We start from the raw sequence: 20,341 nt of genomic DNA, 5'->3' as shown, positions 1-20,341 counted from the left end.
AATAATTGGTATATAAATATATTTTTGATAAATATATATTTTTCAAAAAAAAAAAAGGAAAAAATCCTTTTACTATTATAAGTTTTGAGAAAGGATACTCACTCTCTTACTTATCCTCTGTATTATGATATTAGGTAAAATAATATAAACATCTGTTGATATTCTTATGATATATATAAGAAATTGGCCTTTTTCAAATTTAATAAAGAAAAAAAATTATCATTTTATCTTTAATTTTGTTGAAAATAGTCTTTAAACTCTTTTTTAAAATAAAATTTGTTAATGTGCCATGTCAATTATAATCATCAAATCTAATAGTCATTCAGCTAATATTTTATTATTAATTTGATTTTAAACTTTACAAATATGACAAGTGTGCTGCAATTGATATTTCTGTTATTACTTCTACTTTGAATGATATCAATATGGCGTTGTACATTTGATGATGTTGAATTTTGTAACCCATTAACCCGGGTAATGTAAAATTCTGCATAAAAAGTGGTATTCTTCTTAAATCTTTAATTCAGATTCTCTAATGTTGTTGCTTACTCGTGTTTTCTATTTCTTTTCCCTTTTTAAATCTTTTTTTCTGTTTGATCAATTATTATTGACTTACAGTGAAGTATTCTCAGAAGCTACCATGGGTATGCACAACTAGTTATTGGCCCTGCTGGCAGTGGAAAGGTAAGTGAGAATATTTGGGTTCTTGCATTGTGATTCTGGGCATTTTTTAGATTATGATTTCAGGAAAATGCTGTATTATCTTGTATAATGTGATTTTAGGAGAATGCCTTAATATTTTGGTTCACATTTATGCTATGAATCACTAATTACATGGTGGATTCTACACTTTGGGGACCATATTTCTTTCTTTTCAAACAGTCAACTTACTGCTCGAGTTTGTATCAATACTGCGAGAATGCTCAGCGATCAATACATATTGTAAATCTGGATCCTGCTGCAGAAAATTGACTATCCTGTGGCTATGGGTAAGTTTAGTACAGATATTGCCTGATTATGCGGTGAGTTTGTAGAAGCGATTTCTTTTCTTAGTTTTAGAGTGATTTATGTTTTTTTTTTTTTTGGCAGATATTAGAGAACTTATTTCTCTGGAAGATGTTATGGAGGAGCTTGGATTGGGTCCTAATGGTGGTTTGTTATACTGCATGGAGTGTCCTTTCTGTTGCTTTGTTTCTTCATCTTTATTAATTTCTCTTTTTCCTATTTTCTACTAGTTAACCATTGGTCCCTGTTTGTGGTTGAGGCCTTAAATCTTTGAAATTCTATGAGTTAATTGCTATATTAAGTCCTATGAGTTGCCATGAGCTCGGTGCATGGTATTATCTTCTGAAGGAAGGAAGGAGAACTTTCTTGTGGCTAAATATATGCGAAACTGTTTTTTGGTATAATTTTTATTCTGGAAATGAGTGACCTTAATGTCAATGCATAGACACCTGGAAGATAATCTGGACGACTGGTTGGAAGAAGAACTGGAGCATTATATGGAAGATGACTATCTAGTTTTTGATTGTCCAGGTATCTACTACTTCTCAGTGCTTGCATGCATTTCCATACATATTTTTTTACACTACTAAAATTAATTGATGGGAGAATGGAATTAGAGAGGGGGTTTCTATTCTGTGACCTTTACCACATAAAACTCTGGCTAAGGGTTTATTATACCCTACAGTGTCCTGAATAACTCTGACTGATTACTAGGCTTGTCTTGGTGCTGCTAGAATAGGGAAAATTTCCTACACTGCCATATGAATTTGCTGTGTTTTACCTTTTTAAACTGATTTGATCTTATGGCTGAAAAGTGAATTCACTATATCTGTCTTCCAACTGTTGCACCTACCTATTGATGATAGTCTGTTGAAAGAATATTTTTATTTAGTTACTGCTTAACTTAGTTCACAGTTAGCATTAGCATTTTTTTTCACGTTTTGTTTGTCATGTCGAAATAATTGATATAATATTTGGGTATTTGATTTGTGGCCTGTCTATCATTGGAAGAACCATATACACTGTTCAATTACCCGGGAGATTGTAGAAATTAGTATTTTGGTTTCATTTCTGCTCAGAAGTGTTGAAGTCATGCATTATGCTGTGTTTTTCAACTAACATTGGTTGTGCAATGACTTGTCTGTTTTCTAGAAATAAAGTCCCACCTAGGGTATAACTAGAATTGTTTGACCAGTGATGAGGATTGCTTAACTCTCATATGATTTTGTTGTATTAGGTGGATGAGTACAGCATGGTTAGTTTTGTGCCGCTTGACTTGAGGAAGCAGAGCAGGCGCTGCCTCTATCTCTCGTGTATGTTATTGGATATAATGCTTCTAGAACTAGATGCATGACTCTCAGTGTCCTTTTTGGCTAGTAAAAAATGGTTCCTCTTAATTTGCTAATGACTCTTATAACATTTTTTTCAGAAAAAAAATTGTCTACAACAGATAGGGGATGATTAGCTGTAGCAGGAATAATACAAATCTTTCTGGAAATAATATGTTTATTGCAGGATTTGGTTTGTGGTTAATTTAATAAATCTGTTACATTGGATAGGCAAAAAGAGAACACTGGACCTAATACCTTATGCTTTTACTGTCATGTTTGGAGCCTAATTTTGTTGGTTTCTAATTTTATATGAACTTGGAAAGTGATTCATGTCATGAAGGAGTTAAAGATGAAGTTAAGTTGCTGTATTTGATTTTTCAAGCAGATAATGACCAGTGTTAGCTTTTTCTCTTTTGTAGTATACGATATGTATTTAATCAAATTGACATCTGCATCCAGTTCGGAGAAGACGCAGACGTGAAAGTTAAGGATTTTGATCCACCAGAGGATGACTAATCTCACTAATAGCTCAAAAATACTACCAACTTAGTTGTGACTGGGTAAAACTAGATGTTCTGCAGATATATCCTTATTGGAAGAAGAAAAAAAGGAAGTTTTTAGCATATATCTATTTAAAACTCAATATATATTTACGATATAGTATTAGCGTACGAGTTAAACAATAGGTTTAATAGTCTAAGTGCTTTTAGATACTAATAACAATAGGTTTAATAGTCTAAGTGCTTTTAGATACTAATAACAACGCACCTAGCCAAAAAACTGACTGAAACAAAATGACAAGTCTAACAACCTAAGTGATTGCACTTAAGTGAGGAGGTTAGAGACTCAGATAAAAAAAAGAGTCTCATATCTAATAATTTTTTAGTTTTATATAATTATTAATAGGGGTGGATGTAAATTTTATAATTTTTTGGGATAAACATTATTTAGGGGCCGTTTGGTTTCAAAATTTAAAGATTACTTTAGTAATATATTTTTTATTATCTTGTTTAGTTTGTCAGTAATATAAAATTACAATAATCTTCTATTATCAATACTGATGTGACAGGTAATATAATTGTTAATCTGATTATTACCTTTATTTTAGGTATTGAAAAATTATCAAAGTAATCTTAATTTTATTATAATTATATTATATTTATTAATTTTTTAAGACAAAAATAAATTTATTTTTAATTAATATAACAAACAATATAAAAACATTTAAAAATAATTATATTTGAGAGCATTTAAATAAAAACATTTCTTATTATTATTTTATTACCTTTAACTAAATATAATAATTATTTATACTTACTAAATTTATTAAACATAGTAATCATTTATATACAATAATCTTCTAAGTAATTTATCTTTAAGATAATTTTTTTATTTTGATAATAAAATATTATCAAAATTAAACACCCTTTATTGTCATAGATTTTATCATTGTATCAATTTTATGAAAAAAGAGATTAACATTTTCTTAACACTATTAAGAACAAATAAAGTTAAAATTTTGGGAACAATGGGATGTAGGTGTACTTGCACCAAACTTCAGGGTTAATGAAAATTTTCCTTTGTAAATTGGCCTTGACTATGTAACCACGCAATTTGCGATAGGCCGAAAGCACTTATTCCCGCCAAAATTACTTTTTTTTATTTTTATTTATTAATTTTAAAAAATTTAAAATTAACGAATGAAAATGTGAGAAAGGAATAACTGTAGGTGAAAATACGTCATTGGCCTCTGCAAAAATGATACGTGCAAATGAGACAAGTTTTTGTTGGGCTTCGTGTTCAAAAATCGCTATTTCCCATGTCACGTCAAATCTCTGGCTATATATTTGTATAACAATCCTGCAGATTTCCCTGGTTTACTAGACCTTTTGAAACTCCACATTTCTCAAAATTGGTAATCAATTCATTTTTCTAATTTTCTTGAAACCCAACAATCCACACCCAAAGTTCATGGGGTTTACACTTTCCCACTCAGTCTAACGGGTTCTGTGGAACGTTTACATTGTTCCAAGTTTCCAATAGTTGATTGTTGCACGGTATTTCACCCACCCACCCGCATTACTCACTCACTTCTTGGAAGAGGTATTTTTTGAGGTGGGTTTGGTGGTGTTGATCAAAATGTTGCCTTTTTAGGCGTTTAATGCTGCGTAAATCTGTAATTTTGTGAGATTTTTGAGTCTCTTGATTTTCTTGTGAGTCGTCGTTGGGATTTTGAGGTAAAATAAAGTTGGTTTCTTTGGAGTTTGTACTAACTTGAACCTGATTAAAGCTTTAAAGTGTAAAGTGTTTCAAATTTGAGCTCTTTCTGTTGTGCTCTTCAAGGAATGTTTTATGAGATTCTTGCATGAGGAACTATCAAGATTTATAAAATAGTTTGTTCTAGGACCCTTTTGCATGAATATCTTAAAGATGAAAAAGTTAGATTTATTAGACGGAAAGGTGAAAAGAGATCCCTGGCCTATCCTTTTTCCCTGTTGATAGTTGTGGGAAAAAACTGAACAAGCAAACATATTTGATAGTCAGCCGCCAGGAGATCCTCTCCCAGTTCTTTTCAATTTTGGATACTAGCAGGACCCTTGTCTGAGGATGATACAGAAACCAATCTTCCATGTATAGTCAGCTCTGGGTTTCATGAAACTACCTTTATGTTACCAAGTGTCATAAGGACAATAGGGAAATGTATTGAGGAAGCCTTTGGTGCTGAAGTCTGCAATAGAAGAAACTTTGGTTGCGTATTGTTTAAACAATTTGTTGATATGCACGAGTGGCATGGAGGAAGAAGCATTTGTGTTATCTTTTGGTAAAAGGGTTACTTGTGGACACTAGTAGGATGAAGGACAAGCGAAAAAGGACATCAGCCTCTAATTTGATAAATGTAAGCATGATTAATGAAAAAATGCATTAAGTGATAGCATGGTGTTGTTTCTTTGCAACCATAATGTTGTTGCGGAGATACATTGTTCATGTGTTGTAAAAAAGTTATTTCTATATTAGTGTCTTCTTGTTCAGTGCAAGATTTAAGAATAAATTTGCAATTTGATGTTCAGGAAATAGTATGATTTCTAATTGATGAACTTGATGTTGTATCACTGCAGGCAATAATGTGAGTGTCCTTGTTTCAGAGAAAAAAGTGGCTAATGATCCCTAAATCAAATGGCGACCGAGAGCCCTATGAGGATGGTGGAGGGCGGTGGATGTAGAAACTGACCCTCATCCAAGGATTCTGCAATGTGTGGTTCCCAATTGAAGAATATGGCAGCAGAGGAATTGGGATTGCTTCTGAAGGGGCACAGATTTCGTGGAGACCAAACAGACATGATTCCCAATCGAAGTCGTAGTGCCCCACCAAGTATGGAAGGGTCATTTGCAGCCATTGGAAACCTTTTAGCCAAACAAAGCTCTCATCTGAATTTAGGCTTGCAAAGTATAAGCGATGATCTTGGACATTATGAATCTGAGGAGCAACTGCATTCTGATCCAGCTTATTTTGCTTATTACTGCTCTAATGTGAACTTGAATCCACGGCTTCCTCCGCCTATGATTTCACGAGAGAATCGGCGCTTGGCATGCCATATTGGTGTGTATGGCAATAATTTGGGTTCTACTTCATTAGATGATAGTGGCAACAGTATCTTGTACCTGTCTCGACGTTCCCTTACTACTCATAAGGAGGAACCAGAGGATGATAGGTCCCCTAGACAAGCTTCAGACAACTGGGCATAAAACAGTTCTGCATTTATGTCAGGACAGAAAACAGGTTTAGTTGTGCGGCACAAAAGTTTGGTTGATCTGATGCAGGTAATTTTCTGGGAATATTTAGATGTTAGATGGTTAACAGGAGAGTTCTGAACCAATTGAAGCTTGACTTTTGGTATAAGTGGTGGTTACATGACAATAGAAAATAAAATAAGGGAATTTTGTTATTGAGTTGGAAACAATTTTGAAACTTAGATAACTTTTTGATATACCGACAGGGAACAGACAGAAAAAGTTTAATGATAGGATTTAAACTAGTTCTGAAGATTGTATTCTAAAACTCCTCATATCTCCCAAAGATGCATTTTCTCAATTTTCTGTTTTCATAAAAGGAGAAATGGATTGGGATTTCATACTAAATGTTCCCTTTGTTCTTAATCATGCCTATCTGAATTAATGCATCAATGGTCATCATGCTTGCACATAATATTGAATCTTATCGAGCTTCTTTACGTCTCTTCTGACCTGGGGTTTCAATGTTTTTCACCACAGACAATTGGAAATATCTTCTATATTTTTTCTTTTTTGGGGAAACTTTATAAAATGAAAACACTCATACCAGTGTTGAGTTCTTGTGTGACATTGCATCCCTTTAGGATCTGCTCTCTATTGAGCTAAAATCTTGAGTTCAAAGAATCATGTTGACCTTTTTATTTGTGTTGTTGATGCTTTGCTTCTTCTTTTGGTGTATTTGTAGGAGGATTTCCCCTGCACCCCTTCTCCTGTATATAATCAGTCTGACTCCTCAAGCCACTCAACAACAGATGAACTGGTTAATCATGATGCCCATGCAGTTGCTTTGGATGTTTCTGCTATTAACATTTCAGAAGTACCAGGATCAGGTGGATCTGATGATGTTTGTGTGGATACATCTGCCTTAGATTCAAATGATATTGCATTAATATCCAAAAATGATCCTCTGGCTTTGTCTTTTTCTAGTTCAACAATTGCTGATGGAGCAGCATCCTCTCAGAATTTGCAAATTGATGAAACAAACACTAAAACTGCCTTGGAGGATGATGTGTCAGTTATTGTTGCCCCTCATTCGGGGAGAATTATGAGGAAACAAGAAGAGCAACAGTGTCATAAGGGAAGTATGCTGCAACAATATCTGCCTGCAAGCGACCCCATATCAGGTTCAGGGTCAAGCAATATCACCAGGAATGAATCATATCCATGGTGGCATGGAGAGACACTCCCATTGTCATCCTAAGTTCTCTTCTATTGAGGTACAGGCATCAATGCATTCCCCTGGTCTAACTACTCCTATGTATGTGACCGCAGGAACCTACATGCCATCAGGAAATTCATATTACCCAAGTTTTCAGCCATCTGGTGTATATGCTTCACAATACGATGTGGGTGGATGTGCTCTGAATTCTGCATTTCTCCCCCCATTTGTTTCTGGATACCCTCCGCATGGTCCTGTTCCTATGCCATTTGATGCTACTTCAGGTCCAAGCTTTAATATTCAAACTACTGGCATTTCAACAGCAGAAAGCATTACCACATATGGGTGATTTGCAACATCAGAAATTCTGTGGACAACATGGAATGATGCTGCAACCTTCTTGTGTGAATCCTCTCCAAATGCAATACTTTCAACACCCTTTTGGGGATGCATACAGTGCTTCAGTCCAGCATGTTAGGTTGTCTTCGAGTAATAGTACTGGGACTCAAGTTGATTCTTCTATATGGAAAGAGCCTCCTTCTGCTGCTTTTATGGGTGATCAGAAACTTCTGTCTCCAACAAATGGTAGTCTGGGTATTCCAAATCCTAGAAAACTGGGAATCAGAATTGGTAGTTATTATGGGGGTCCTCCAGGCATGGGTGTCATGGCACAATTTCCAGTGTTGCCTATTTCTAGTCCTGTGTTGCCATCATCACCTGTTGGTGGAACAAGTCATCCAGGTCGGCAAAATGATCTAAGGTATCCTCAGGGTTCACATAGAAATGCAGGTATCTATTCTGGATGGCAAGGGCAGAGAGTAGTAAGCATCTTTGATGACCCCAAGATGCATTCATTTCTTGAAGAACTAAAATCCAGCAATGCACAAAAGTTTGAGCTCTTGAACATAGCAGGGCGTATAGTAGAATTCAGGCAGTGTTCTTTACTGAGTTTGTTTCCTAAAACCTTACATCATGTATTTGTTGTAATATCTGCAATATGAAAATTAATTTGTATGCATGTCTCGCTTTAGTGTGGATCAACATGGGAGTCGATTTATTCAGCAGAAGCTAGAACATTGCAGTCTTGAAGACAAGGTGTCCGTTTTCAAAGAAGTTCTTCCTCATGGTTCAAAATTAATGACAGATGTTTTTGGAAATTATGTTATTCAAAAGGTTTGCTTTGCTACATTATGTGGTCCTAAATGCATAGTTCTCTTAAACCAATTATCTTGCTGGATTTGTTAATTCTACAGTTAGCATTCTATTGATTGTTGTTTGTTAATATCTATTTCTCACAGTTCTTTGAGCATGGAAGTCCTAAGCAGAGGAAGGAGTTTGCAGGTAAACTTGTTGGCCAGATATTGCCTTTAAGCTTGCAGATGTATGGTTGCCGAGTGATACAAAAGGTAGGCTGAATTTTCTGAAATATCTCCCTTAAAAGTTTAGTGGTACATTGGCTTCTTCTAGAGCATTTTTTTGAGCTGTCAACTTGAAGAGAAGGTTGAACTGTTCATGATGGTTCGACAATTGGTGCTGGCTTTAAATTCTTTTAGCCTTCTTTTGTTGGCCTGCAGACCTCATAAATGATTATAAGGCATTTAAGTTAGTTTAGTCATTTAAAGTTGATTGCCTGGAAGTTGAGACAATCAACAAATACAACCTCACCCTTTTTAGGAGTAGACTAGGCGATCAGAGAAAGCGAAGTAAATTCCAAACTGAAGTCTTTCAGTGTGAAGTAAGATACCGAATTAAAAAGGAATTTTGGCAGGGAATATTGTGGGGGAGAGAGAAGGGGGGTTTGTTTTTCAGAAAGAATGCATCATTTTTTTGCTTGAATGAGTTCCAAGTATAACTGTTTATCCTTTGGTTCGAAATTTTAATAGCATTTTCTTTGAATCTTGATTCTTTTTCCTAGGCCCTTGAAGTCATTGAGCTTGATCAGAAAGCACAGTTAGTCCTTGAGCTTGATGGGCATGTCATGAGATGTGTATGTGATCAGAATGGGATTCATGTGATACAGAAGTGTATAGAATGTGTACCTACAGAAAAAATTGGATTTATTTTTTCTGCTTTTCAAGGTCAAGTTGCCATGCTTTCTACACATCCATATGGTTGTCGTGTTATTCATGTAATATAACTCGAATTTCTTGGTTGTGCAGACTTTATTTATTTGAGATCACAGTATGTTTATTGTGCCTGCTGAAACTAATATTTATTTATGTATTTTTCTTTTCAATACAGAGTTTTGGAGCATTATTCAGATGAACAACAAGGTCAATGTATAGTGGATGAAATTTTGGAATTTGCTTATGTTCTTGCTCAGGACCAGTATCGGAACTATGTTACCCAGGTAGTTATTGTGTGCTTTGTGCTGTTTATTTGATAATTGTTGTCAGTTGTCTATTAAGTGCTTAGGAACTGGTTAATTTGTCATTAAATATGTGTCGCAGCATCTGTTTTCTAACAACATATAGTTTATTTTTGTATAGCCTCAAACTGACTTCTTTGAACTAGTTGCTGACCAATCTTATTCGTCTTGATTAGACTTGTTGTTTTCTTTATCTTTTAGCACCAAGCTCACCAATTATTCCACCAGTTGGTGATGTAGATGATTTTTCATTATTGATTTGGGAGGAACTCTCTTCGGTGCTCCCTGACCTATGAGTAGTATGGAATCTGGTGTTACTTCAATTGGCTTGCTGTTTCATTCTTCTGTCTTGACTTGAGAGTGCTTTGCAATTTCAATAGGTGAATTAGATGTATTTGCAATTTTGTTCTTCTCTCTTGAGAGTGCTTCACTGGGTTTCAGTTGGTCCAAGTCATTAATTGTTTGTCTGGAGTTCCTTACTGCCTAAAATTCCCCAAGTTTCCCTGCTCTATCTGTAAAGCATTTCTAATCTCTCGGATGATGTTGTTCTTGACTCAAATATGAATTGTTTGTACTGCTCCCAGCATGTTCTGGAGAGGGGAAAGTCCAATGAAAGTAGCCAAATTATCAACAAGTTGGCTGGAAAAAATTGTACAGTTAGTCAGCATAAATATGCCTCAAATGTTGTTGAGAAGTGTTTGGAGTATGGCAATGCTGCAGAGCTGGAACTCTTGATCGAGGAGATAATTGGGCAATCTGAAGAAATATTAGTGAGGCAAATTAAAACCTTAGTTTACAAATTCTACTATCATCATACCTCCTTCCAAAGCTTATTTTAAGGTTGTCTTTTTCTATTTGTTGACTCTTGAAGTTTTGACTTTCCATAAATCAGATAATGATGAAGGACCAATTTGCTAACTATATGATACAAAACATTCTTGAAATATGTAGTGATAAACATTGTGAAGTATTGATCAATCGAATAAAGGTTCATTGTCGTGCTCTGAGGAAATATACTTCTGGGAAGCACATAGTTGCTCGGTTTGAGCAACTTTATGGCGAAGGTGCATGAATCTCCAATATCCCTGCATAGATGCATTTACAATCTTTCTCATGTTTTTATATTTGGTAATGTTTGTTTGCCCTGTGTGTATAACTAAAAGACGCTAAAATATTTAGATTGGACGTGGTATTTGCATTTGGATAATCATCTTGAAGAAACTATGGGAAAGAATTGTTGAACAATCATCTCATTCTTTGTAAATTCAGGATTGTGTTTCTTTTTAAACTCAACTTCCATAGATGAAACTTCTCCATTTTCTTTCCGTTATTGCCAATTCAATCTCTCATTCACCATAGCCGTCAATGTATCTTGTCCTTGGTGAACTATTATCTACACATCACTGATTCTAAAATATCACCAGGGTCACATGCATTTGATTATTACCATGTATGTACAACATCAATTACTGACATTGCATGCTTTATCCATGCTATTTGACATATCTTTGTCTTTAATCTATGATAATCAACATATTTAGATTCAGTGAAAGTATATTGTCTGCTTCTGAATTTATCAAACAATTTTTTGTCAAAATGCTAGCCATTATAGTTACATGATTCGTCAAAAACCACTCTTAAAATTGTCAAGATCATCATAGATATTCTTTAAAATCCTAAAAAGACTTCTCATAAATGTATTCTAAAGAAGTGTGTACTTAAGTTAAGACAGCGTAATTAGCAAAGCATCTTGCATGGTGAATGACATTTGTCCTTTAAAATAGTCTTTCTTTGGAGGTGTCACTCAGTTGTCATCACTTCCATTTGATGCAATAAATAAGATTATGAAAAATATTTTTTTCTGTTACTGTAAAATTTTATTTCAAGAGGTCAAAAATTACCTAGTGTGTTTGGTTTTATGGACGCACACATTCGATGTTTTGGTATTTGATGCTTGTTCTTTGATTTCATTGAAATAATGTAAAAAAAATGTTGATGTTGATCTTTGATGTGCAGAAAGCCAAGCCTCAGAATTTTCAGATAGGTGGAATGGGATGGCCCCAAAAGACTGTTTGGAAAAAATTCCACCCTGGTATGTGATTCTAATACTTGCCAATTCGAAAGAGCTAATTAGTAAGTATATGTAATATACAAAACATGCAATGCTTAATCTGTGTATAGAAGTAAATAATGGTGATTGCTCATATAATTATTAGTATTGCTTTTATTTGCTTTCTATATTTTCACATTTGAAGTAAGTGGAGCATTTACATTAATAGAAGGTTACATGCATAACGTGGTGTGTCAAATTTACTTTTAAAGAAATCAGTCATTATTTGATTTGAATCAATAAAATTAAAGTTTAATTCGAAATTCCAATAATTCTCCAATGGAGTTGGTTTTCAATAACATATATTCATAAATTCTAGTTTTTAAGCAAATTCGGTAAAAAATTATTCTGTTTTGGTGAGAGCATGAAATATGAGAGTATAATATGCACATCCCAGTTATATTTGTTTTAAGAAAAGGGTAGGGAAGAGCTATTTGTGGGCCTATGACGGTTATAAGGATAAAGAACAATGTTATGTGTATACATTTTCAGTATATAAATATATACATTTATGAATGCGTTATCATATAATTAAGTGTTATTTTATTAATTCATGTGTGTACATATTTGTGTATCAAAATTATGTATATATAGTTTTATTTTAAATGAAATTATAGAAATAAATGTAAACAATTTTATCATTTAAATTTCATTTTTTTTTGTATATATTTTGGTCATCCTATATTACTTTCCTATGAGATGGAAATTTAGTAAAAATTGAAGTGAAAGGTTACAAGTTGACATATGCAACACCAAATCTTATGCTGATTGGAGAGTTCATACAAGTGATGGAAGATTTTGAGGCCAAATTTGAGCTTTTATTTCATAATTTTAGAATTGTTTGCTGGCTAAATTATGATATGTTTATTATTGTTCACTTCAATGTATTTTTTTATTATTACATTAATCCTGATTTGGTTTTAGGTTTCATTTTAATCTGTTCCTAGGCTTGTATGAAGATGCAAAACCTAAACAAGAGGCTAAAACCATCTATCTAATTGCATTAGTTACTGATTTAATATGGCAGTTCATCATTATCAACGTCACAAGACATATGGATGGCATAAAATTTTGTAGTGCCCGATTTCTTCTGGGGCAAATATATAAAGAACAAAAAAAATGGAAAAAGGAGAAATCATTGTAGGTTATTGCTTGTGCTATATGGTATTGTCTATCCTAGAAATTTCTCTCCGAGCGACTTCTTTTCAAAGGATTTTACTCAAGTAACTATAACCAACCATCAGACATCAAACTAGTACCTAAGAAGTCCTTTTTATCCTACAGACAAGAGGGGCATCAAACTTAAGCAAAGTCATAAGTGTAACTACTAAAAGTGGTGTGATCTTTTAACTTAAAATTTGACTGACACATGGATTCAGCCATTGGTAGTTTCTTATACATGAAAATTAAAATGAGATCAACTTATTATGACATATATATTGATCAAAATCAATGCCAAACATACTTGATAAACCAGTAAAAACATAAATAAATAAATACATCAATAAAATTAAACCAAATTCTACGCCAATATGGGTTGATCCAAATGATTAGTATCAACACTATTATAGTTGTGACATATGATCCAGTGAAACTCCAAGCAAATGCTACCATATCGATAACAGATTCATCATCATCATCTTCATCTTGCATAGTTGTTGAAGGTGGTGGTATTGCCACATTAGTGCAATTCTTCTTAATTAATTGCCCACAGAGATAAGGATTACCTTCAAAATCGTCTTCATCAAAAGTTCCAAATTGAAATTGACTAGGAATTGGTCTTGATAAATTATTGTGTGCCACATGGAAGACCTCCAAATTATATAGTTGAGTTAATTGTGGAGGAATTTGACCTTTTAATTTATTGTGGGAAAGGTCTAGACTCTCTATCTCTTTCATATGGGCAAAGCTCTTAGGTATAAGTCCCGATAAGATATTGTAAGACAAATTCAATGCTATGATTCCTTGCAGCTCTCCAATTGTTGATGGAATTTCACCAGTTAATTCATTGTTTGACAAATCCAATCCGGCAATATTTTCAAAAGTATATCCCTTGTATGAATCTAATCTATTTTTCATCGTAAATTCTACTTCGAAGGATATTTTTATATCTACTGATTCATAAAAGCCTTCCTCCATATAAAATGATGAAATTGTTGAATCAGAGGAGAAATCTAGTTCCTCATTAGCAATAATCCAACCATACACCAAAATGGAAGGCTTACAATCAATCTCTCCTACCATTCTCCAGCATGTCAAATTAGTAAAACATGAAGGTATTGACCCATTGAGTTTGTTATGTGAAAGATCTAAGAGACCCAAGTTCATTAGTTGACACAATTGATTAGGAATACTGCCTTGTAGGTGATTGTTTGACAAGAGAAGAAAATGAAGAGCTGAGTCATGATTAAACCAACAGGGATCAATATTTCAAAAAAACTTGTTGTCTCTCAAATCAAGTGTAACTAATTCAGAGTTTTCAAACAATGAATTTGGGATTGATCCACTAAGAGAATTTTTTTGCATGTAAAGATGGTTCACTGAAAGATTAAAGTCATATGGTATGGATCCTGACAACCTATTTTCAGAGACATCTAGCATTGAAAGTGCTTCAAGATTGCTTAGCTCAATGGGAAGAGTACCTTCTAAAAGATTATTTGACATTAAAAGATAAACAAGACTTGAAATTTTGTCAATCCATTGCGAAATTTGACCAGCTACTTCATTGTTGCTGATATCTAAGAAAAATAAAGAAGTTGCATTCAATAGCCCATTTCCAATCTTCCCACTAAAGGTGTTGTTATCCAAGTATAACCACTCCAATCGAGTTAGGTTTATCCGCCTAGGAAAATCTACCCTTGAAATTTGTTATTTGATAGTCTTAGTATTCTTAATGAGAAGCAACCATTGACAAAATTATCAGGTAACCCTCCTGAAAAATTATTACTAGAAGTACTAAGTCTTTTCATTTCACCCATTGAAGAGGGAATTTTACCTTGTAATAAATTCTTTGACATGTCTATATACGACAAGTGAGGCAAAATTATACCTATATTCTTGGGTAACTGACCTGTAAAATTGTTGCTAGCAATATTTAGAAGACTTAGATTGCATTTAGACTTGGGCACATGAAGGATTCCTGATAATGAGCTATTCCTTAAAGTTAGATCTTGTAATTTGGTGCAATTTTCTAACAACCAAACGGGAAAATTTCCAACTAATTTGTTATTAGAGAGGTCAATGTATCTTAAATTGTAATGGTATGAAAGAAACTGAGGTATGGTAGATAAGCTGCAATTCTGTAATAGGATACCCTTCAATTGATATGTTGGAAGCTCATTTTCACTTGTAGGTTGAAACAGATCATAAGTCGAGGAACCTTCCAAATTGTTATGGGAAAGTGACAAATATTCAAGGGATGTGAGATCATGAGCAACAAATGACAAGAAGTTCCCACTTAACTGATTGTCTGAAAGATCAAGAGTCTTAAGCTTACTCAAGTAACTCTCTTGAAAAATTTTTATTAAATAAGTCCAAATTACGAAGTCTCTTCATTTCATCCATTGAAGAAGGAATATTACTTCCAATAAATTGTTTGTCATGTCTCTATGTGACAATCTAGGCAAAATTGTGCCTATATTCATGGGTAATTAATTTGTGAAATTGTTGTTAACAATATTTAGAAGATGTAGATTGTACTTAGACTTGGGTACTTGAAAGATTCCATGAATTTAAATGTTGTAATTTGATGTTATTTTCTAACAACCAAACAGAAAAATTTCCAACCAATTTGTTGTCAGAGAGGTAATTGAATCTTAAATTGTAATGATACGAAAGAGAAAAAAGGAGGCATGACATCTACGAGGCATGAAAGAAAAAGACGTCACCCTTTTTAGGCAATCAGAGAAAGCAAAGTAAATTCCAAAGTGAAGTCTTTCAATGTGAAGTAAGATACCAAATTAAAAAAGAATTTTGGCAGAGAACATTTTGGGGGAGAGAGAAGGGGGTTTGTTTTTCAGAAAGAATGCATCATTTTTTTGCTTGAGTGAGTTCCAAGTATAACTGTATATCCTTCGGTTTGAAATTTTAATAGCATTTTCTTTGAATCTTGATTCTTTTTCCAAGGCCCTTGAAGTCATTGAGCTTGATCAGAAAGCACATTTAGTCCTTGAGCTTGATGGGCATGTCATGAGATGTGTATATGATCAGAATGGGAATCATGTGATACAGAAGTGTATAGAATGTATACCTACAGAAAAAATTGGATTTATTATTTCTGCTTTTCAAGGTCAAGTTGCCAGGCTTTCTACACATCCATATGGTTGTCGTGTTATTCAGGTAATATAACTCGAATTTCTTGGTTGTGCAGACTTTATTTATTTGAGATCACAGTATGTTTGTTGTGCCTGCTGAAACTAATATTTATTTATGTATTTTTCTTTTCAATAGAGAGTTTTGGAGCATTGTTCAGATGAACAACAAGGTCAATGTATAGTGGATGAAATTTTGGAATCTGCTTATGTTCTTGCTCAGGACCAGTATGGGAACTATGTTACCCAGGTAGGTATTGTGTGCTTTGTGCTGTTTATTTGATAATTGTTGTCAGCTGTCTATTAAGTGCTTAGGAACTGGTTAATTTGTCATTAAATATGTGTGGCAGCATCTGTTTTCTAACGACATATACTTTATTTTTGTATAGCCTCAAACTGACTTCTTTGAACTAGTTGCTGACCAATCTTATTCGTCTTGATTAGGCTTGTCGTTAGTATGGAATCTGGTGTTACTTCAATTGGCTTGCTGCTTCATTCTTCTGTCTTGACTTGAGAGTGCTTTGCAATTTCAATTGGTGAATTAGATGTATCTGCAATTTTGTTCTTCTCTCTTGAGAGTGCTTCACTGGGTTTCAGTTGGTCCAAGTCATTAATTGTTTGTCTGCAGTTTCTTACTGCCTTAAATTCCCCGAGTTTCCCTGCTCTATCTGTAAAGTATTTCTAATCTCTCGGATGATGTTGTTCTTGACTCAAATATGAATTGTTTGTACTGCTCCCAACATGTTCTGGAGAGGGGAAAGTCCAATGAAAGAAGCCAAATTATCAACAAGTTGGCTGGTAAAAATTGTACAGTTGAGTCAGCATAAATATGCCTCAAATGTTGTTGAGAAGTGTTTGGAGCATGGTGATGCTGCAGAGCTGGAGCTCTTGATCGAGGAGATAATTGGGCAATCTGAAGAGAATGACAATTTATTGGTGAGGCGAATTAAAACCTTAATTTACAAATTCTACCATCATCAAACCCCCTTCCAAAGCTTATTTTAAGGTTGTCTTTTTCTTTTTGTTGACTCTTGAAGTTTTGACTTTTCATGTATCAAATAATGATGAAGGACCAATTTACTAACTATGTGATATAGAAGATTCTTGAAATATGTAGTGATAAACAACGTGAAGCATTGATCAATCGAATAAAGGTTCATTGTCATGCTCTGAGAAAATACACTTATGGGAAACACATAGTTGCTCGGTTTGAGCAACTTTATGGCGAAGGTGCATGAATCTCCTATATCCCTACATAGATGCATTTACAATCTTTCTCATGTTTTTATGTTTGACAATGTTTGTTTGCCCTGTGTGTATAACTGAAAGACACTAAAATATTTAGATTGGACGTGATATTTGCATTTGGATAATCATCTTGAAGAAACCTTGGGAAAGAGTTGCTGAACAATCACCTCATTCTTTGTAAATTCAGGATTGTGTTTATTTTCAAACTCAACTTCCATAGATGAAACTTCTCCATTTTTCTTTTTGTTATCGTCAATTCAACCTCTCATTCACCATAGCTGTTAACGTATCCTGTCCTTAGTGAATTATTATCTACACATCACTGATTCTATGATATCACCAGGGCCACATGCATTTGATTATTACCATGTATGTACAACAACCATTATTGACATTGCCTGCTTTATCCATGCTATTTGATGTATCTTCATCTTTAATCTATGATAATCGACATATTTATATTCAGTGAAAGTATATTGTCTGTTCTTGAATTTATCAGACAATTTTTTATCAAAATGCTGGCCATTCTAGTTACATAATTCATCAAAAACCACTCTTAAAATTACCAGGATCATCATAGAGATTCTTCATGAAAAGACTTCCCATGAATGTCTTCTAAAGAGGTGTGTAAGACTCTGTAATTAGCAAAGCATCTTGCATGTTGAATGACATTTGTCCTTTAAGATAGTTTTTCTTTGGAGGTGCCACTCAGTTGTCATCACTTCCATTTAATGCAATAAATAAGATTATTAAAACTATTTTCTTCTGCTTCTGTAAAATTTTATTGAAGAAGGTCAAAAAGTACCTAGTATGTTTGGTTTTGTGGACACACACAGACGATGTTTCGGTATTGATGCTTGTACTTTGATTTCATTGAAATAATGTAAAAAAATATTGATGTTGATCTCTGATGTGCAAAAAGCCCAGCATCAGAATGTTCAGATAGGTAGAATGGGATAACAATTAAGAAATCTCAGATGTGCAGAAAGCCAAGCTTCAGAATGTTGAGATAGGTGGAATGGGATGGCCCCAGAAAACCGTTTGGAAATATACCACTCTGGTATGTTATTCTAATACTTGCCAGTTTGAAAAAGCTAATTAGTAAATGTACCTAATATATAAAACATGCAATGCTCAAACTGTGTATAGAAGTAATTAATTAATGGTGATTGCCCATATACTTAATAGTATTGCTTTTAGTCGCTTTTTATATTTTCACATTTGAAGTGGAGCATTTACATTAATAGAAGGTTACATGCATAACTCGATATGTCAAATTTACTTTTAAGAAATTAGTGTTAGTTGATTTGAGTCAATAAAATTAAAGTTTATTTTGAAATTCCAATATTTCTCCACTGGAGTTGGTTTTCAATAACATATATTCATAAATTATAGTTTTTAAGCAAATTCAGTTAAAAAATAATTCTGTTTTGGTGAGAGTATCAAAATATGAGAGTATAATATGCACATCTCAGAAGAGCTGTTTGTGGGCAGGTAGGTTAAAGAATAATGTTATGTGTACACACTTTTAGTACATAAATATATACACATATGGATATGTTATCATATGATTAAGTGTTGTTTTATCATTAATTTAAAATTATCAAATCACATGATGACACATTCATGTGGATACATATTTATGTATCAAAAGTGTGTTTATATAGTTTTATTGTGGGAAAAAGACTATTTCCCACCCATATTTTACCCCATTCTCAAACTTATACCCACGGTAGATCAAAATCCACTTTTCCCACCCATGACCAAACTTTCGTCTATTTTTTATGTTAAAGGGAGGGTAAAATCGTCATTTTAATTAAAAACCTCAAAACTTTAAAATTCCACCATTTTCCCCTCCAGGTTTTAAAAACTAACACCTCAACCCATCCTCAAAGTTTGAAAAGTTTAAATTTCACCCTTAGGGTTTGCTTCCTTCTCCGACCACCACCGACGGCCGACGCATTTGACCGATCTCTCATCTCCGACTACAAAGGACGACCCTTCGTCGCCTAGATCTGGACGACGAAGCGTCGCCCAGATCTAGACGAAGGACGACGCTTCGTCGTCGTGTCTGGACGACACAACGAGCGATGAAGTCATCCCTCGTCGTCTTGGTGGATCTCTTCGTCGCATCATGTGACGAAGAGATCTTCGTCTCCTTGTCACACCGTACGACAAAGAGATCTTCGTCTCTTCGTTGCACCGTGCGACTGGAGAGATGAAGATCTCTTCGTCACACCACCGTCGTCACACCAGGAGAAGAAGGAGGTCGGTGACGACATCGGAAGATGAAGTTGAAGAACGGGGATGAAATTACTATTTTTGAAAGTTATGGGGGGCGGCTGCATTTTGAAAAATATGGAAACCCTAGGTTTGGGGATGAAAATGTTACTTTTCAAAGTTTAAAAACTTTAGGCAAAGGTGAAATGTTAGTTTCTAAAACCTATGAGGGATAAAAAGTAATAAATTTTATAACTTTTTAATATAAACAGTAAAATGATTATTTTATCCCTTCCCTTAACAGAAAAAATGGATGGAAGTTTGGTCACGGGTGGAAAAAGTGGATTTTGATTTGCCGTGGGTATAGGTTTGAGAATGGGGTAAAACATGGGTGGGAAATAGTCCTTTTCCCTTTTATTGTAGGTGAAATTATAGAAATAAATGTAAACAATTTTATCATTTAAATTTTTTTCTTTTATTTGTATATCTTGGTCATCCCCTTTTTTTATATTACTTTCCTATGAGATGGAAATTTAGTAAAAATTGAAGAGAAAGGTAACAAGTTGAAATATACAACACCAAATCTTATGCTGATTGGAGAGTTCATACAAGTGATGGAAGATTTTGAGGCCAAATTTGAGCTTTTATTTCATAATTTTAGTGTTGTTTGCTGGCTAAATTATGATATATTTATTAATGTTCACTTTAATATATTTTTTTATTATTATATTAATCCTGATTTGGTTTTAGGTTTCATTTTAATCTGCTCCTAGACTTGTATGAAGATGCAAAACCTAAACA

General features: G+C 33.9%; 2 pseudogenes; both read left to right on the top strand.

Annotated features, from left to right (window-relative positions):
- The first annotated feature begins 425 nt into the window (after nt 1–425).
- On the top strand, nt 426–1,731 carry LOC123210896 (annotated as a pseudogene).
- A 3,779-nt stretch (nt 1,732–5,510) lies between these two features.
- LOC123210891 lies at nt 5,511–17,539 on the top strand (annotated as a pseudogene).
- Nucleotides 17,540–20,341: the final 2,802 nt, after the last annotated feature.

Source organism: Mangifera indica, chromosome 3 (genome assembly GCF_011075055.1).
Source record: "Mangifera indica cultivar Alphonso chromosome 3, CATAS_Mindica_2.1, whole genome shotgun sequence".
NCBI classification, from domain to species: domain Eukaryota; kingdom Viridiplantae; phylum Streptophyta; class Magnoliopsida; order Sapindales; family Anacardiaceae; genus Mangifera; species Mangifera indica.
Note: the sequence above shows the minus strand (reverse complement) of the source record. Positions and strands in the feature narration are given on the sequence as shown.